We start from the raw sequence: 4,226 nt of genomic DNA, 5'->3' as shown, positions 1-4,226 counted from the left end.
TTTTTGAGACAGAGTCTCTGTCACCCAGGCTGGAGTGCGGTGGTGCAATCTTGGCTTACTGCAATCTCTGCTGCCCGGGTTCAAGCGATTCTCCTGCCTCAGCCTCCTGAGCTAGCATTACAGGCGCGCACCACCATGCCCAGCTAAATTTTGTAGTTTTAGTAGAGATGGCGTTTCACCATATTGGCCGGGCTGGTCTCAAATTCCTGGCCTTAGGTGATCCACCCACCTTGGCCTCCCAAAGTGCTGGGATTACAAGACATGAGACACTGTGCCTGGCCCATCTTAATCATTTCTAAGTGTACAGTTCAGTGCTGTTAAATATATTCTTATTATTGTGAATCTTCAGAAATTTTTCATCAAGGCTGGGGGTGATGTCTAATGCCTGTAATCCTTGGGGCACTGAGGCTTTCACTTAACACATTCATCCATATTGTAGCATGCATCAGAATTTCCTTTTTTTAGGGCTAATATTCCATTGTATATACGTATGTATGTATGTATGTATTTTGAGAAGGAGTTTTTGCTCTTGTTGCCCATGCTGGAGTGCAATGGCATGATCTTGGCTCACTGCAACCTCTGTCTCCCAGGTTCAAGCGAACCTCCTGCCTCAGCCTCCCAAATAGCTGAGATTACAGGCATAAGCCACCATGCCTGGCTAATTTTATTTTATTTTTTTTTTGTATTTTTAGTAGAGGTGGAGTATTCACCATGTTGGTCAGGCTGGTCTCGAACTCCTCACCTCAAGTGATCCACCCATTTCAGCCTCCCAAAGTGCTGGGATTAGGCATGTGCCACTGTGGCCAGCCCCATTGTGTGTATTTATTTATTTAATTTACTTATTTTTTGAGATGGAGTCTTGCACTGATGCCTGGGCTGGAGTGCTGTGCATGATCTAGGCTCACTGCAACCTCTGTCTCCCAGGTTCAAGCGATTCTCCTACCCTAGCCTCCTGAGTAGCTGGGATTACAGGAGCCTGCCCCCATGTCTGGCTAATTTTTTGTATTTTTAGTAGAAATGGGGTTTCACTATGTTGGCCAGGCTGGTCTTGAACACCTGACCTCATGATCCGCCCACCTCAGCCTCCGAAGTGCTAGGATTACAGGAGTAGGTCACCGCAATGGCCCCCATTGTATTTATATGCCACATTTTCTTTATCTATTTGTCTGTTGAGAGACATTTTGTGTATCTACCCTGAAGTGGAATTGCCCAATTGTACGGTAATTCTACTTTCAATTTTTTTGTTTGAGACAGAGTCTCACAGTCACCCAGGCTGCTGGAGTGCAGTGGCCGGCTCTCAGCTCACTGCAACCTCCGCCTCCAAGGTACAAGTGATTCTCCTGCCTCAGCCTTCCACGTAGCTGGGATTACAGGCGCCCACCACCATGCCCAGCTAATTTTTGTATTTTTAGTAGAGACAGAGTTTCACCAGGTTGGCCAAGCTAGTCTCAAACTCCTGACCTCCGGCGATCCACCCGCCTCAGCCTCCCAAAGTGCTGGGATTACAGGCGTGAGCCAACAAGCCCAGCTACTTTCAATTTTTTTAAGTCCAGAGTTGGGAGGAGAGCTCCAGCTAGAGACGTACATTTGAGAGTTAGGCCGGACGCCATGGCTTTTGCCTGTAATTCTAACACATGGGAGGCCGAGGCAGCGGATTGCTGGAGCCCAGGAGTTCAAGACCAGCCTGGGTAATATGGTGAAACCCTGTCTCTCAAAAAGAAAAAGAAAAGCCAGCTGCAGTGGCATGAGCCTGTAGTCCCAACTACTCAGGAGTCTGAGGTGGGAGGATCACTTAAGTCCAAGGGGTCAAGGCTGCAGTGAGCTGAGATTACTCCACTACACTCCAGCCTGGGCTACTGGAATTAAACCACATCTCAAAAAGAAAAAAAAAAGGTTAAAAATAGGGCTGGGTGCGGTGGCTCATGCCTGTAATCCCAGCACTTTGGAAGGCCGAGGGGGTCGAATCATGAGGTCGGGAGATCGAGACCATCGTGGCCATGGTGAATCCCCATCTCTACTAAAATACAAAAAATTAGCCGGGCATGGTGGCCCGCGCCTGTAGTCCCAGCTACTCAGGCGGTTGAGGCAGGGGAATCTCTTGAATCCGGGAGACGGAGGTTGCAGTGAGCCAAGATCGTGCCACTGCACTCCAGCCTGGCAAAAGAGCAAGACTCAATCTCAAAAAAAAAAAAAAAATTTTTGAGAGTTATCACAATATGAATGGTACAAATTTTAGATCAGATGAATACAAGAAAGCCAGAATGTATGGAAAGACTTTGCAGTTAAGAGCAACGTGAAGAAGACAGGTTGTTTTAGTCCAGATCTATACCATAGCCTTCGTTTGAAATAAACACACTCGGCCAGGCGTGGAGTCTCATGCCTGTAATCCCAGCCTTTTGGGAGGCTGCGGTGGGTGCATCAACTGAAGTCAAGAGTTCAAGACCAGCCTGGCCAACATGGTGAAACCCTGTCTCTACTAAAAATATAAAAATTAGCCAGGTGTGGTGGCGGGTGCCTGTAATTCTAGCTACTCGGGAGGCTGAGGCAGGGGAATTTCTTGAACCCTGGAGGTGTGCTGTGAGCCAAGATGGCACCATTGCACTCCAGCATGGGCGACAAGAGCAAAACTCCTTCTCGAAAGAAAGAAAGAAAAAGAAAGAAAGAAAGAAAGAAAGAAAGAAAGAAAGAAAGAAAGAAAGAAAGAGAGAGAGAGAAAGAAAGAAAGAAAGAAAGAAAGAAAGAAAGAAGGAAGGAAGGAAGGAAGGAAAAGAAAGAAAGGAAAGAAAAGAAAGAAAGAGAGAGAGAAAGAGACACTCGATTTTGCCAATTTATGGTGCATTGATTTTGACAAGTTCTTAAGAGACAAACCAACAAGGGGCACTGATACAAAAAGGCTTATTTATTATTTTGGGAGGATGATTGAAAATGCAAAATTAACTGGAATGACAGAATTAACAGGTCAGCTCATACTTTCAGCAGTGGGAAAGTCTACATACTTGGAAAACCAAATTCACATCAGTTGGTTGTTTGTTTACTATAAGGTTTTTTAAAAGGAAAAGCGGAAAAGTGTGGCTTCAGGGCTCTGGCAATGGGCTTTACTTGCAAAGTTCTTCTTGCACCGGCCTGGCAGTAGAGAAAAGTTGGCAGAGCAGACCATCCTCTTGGATGACCATGGGACCCTACTTCTCTTAGCCCAGCTCCCATTTTCTGAAATTCACTCCCACCTGCCATTACCACCTCCTGTGAGACGTTGGCTGCCTTCTTGGGGTTCCCGAGGAAAGAAAGCAAGAGCTTGTACATTACTTTAACAATTCAAAAAGTCTACTAGAAATCACACATTTTCCTGAAATAAGGACACTTAAGCTAACTAAAATGTAATTTTTTGCGAATATCAGCTCATATTTTAGAGATCTCACTTCAGAGATCAACCCAACAGAAAGTTTTCTCTGATTCCCCCACGGGCTTATTCTCTAAGACTCTCTGCATGCTTCTAATATTGTTTACTTTTATTATTTATTCATATGTCTGTCCCCCAACTGGACTGTAAATTTTGATTTATTCATCTTTCTATCTCCAATTGGCGTATATAGTAGTTGTTCAATAAATGCTTGTTGGATGAGTGAAGACTGCATGGTGACTACCAGAAACTAGACAAATTATGCATACATCTAATTAATACAATTATCAACTGAACTAGTACTTAATGCACAAAGTTTGATAAGTAATTCTTGGGGTATGTGGGAAAATGAAAGTTTGATAGACAATATTTGGGAAAATTAATATGTTCTTTTCTTTTTCTTTGAGATGAGGTCTTACTCTGTCACCCAGGCTGGAGTGCTGGTTGCAGTCTCAGCTCACGGCAACCTCTGCCTCCTGAGCTCAGGTGATCCTCCCACCTCAGCCTCCCAAATAGCTGTGACCGCAGGTGTGCACCACCACACCTGGCAATTTTTTTGGGGGTAGGTAGAGATGGGGTTTCTCCATGTTGCCCAGGCTGGTCTTGAACTCCTGGACTCAAGTGATCCTCCCACCTCGGCCTCTCAAAGTGCTGAAATTACAGGCATGAGCCACCTTAGCTGGCCCAAAGGAATTCTTAACAGCAAAAAAATCAGGGCTTATTGAACTTTAACATTACCTAGATGGGAAAGGTTGGGATAAATTAGACTAGTTCATGATAGTCTGGACCTTTCAGAGGTCAAGGGAGCCCTCGACTACTTTTTTTTTTT

This window comes from Cebus imitator, unplaced genomic scaffold (assembly GCF_001604975.1).
Source record: "Cebus imitator isolate Cc_AM_T3 unplaced genomic scaffold, Cebus_imitator-1.0 Scaffold526, whole genome shotgun sequence".
In the NCBI taxonomy this organism is placed as follows: domain Eukaryota; kingdom Metazoa; phylum Chordata; class Mammalia; order Primates; family Cebidae; genus Cebus; species Cebus imitator.
This window is presented reverse-complemented; position numbering follows the sequence as displayed.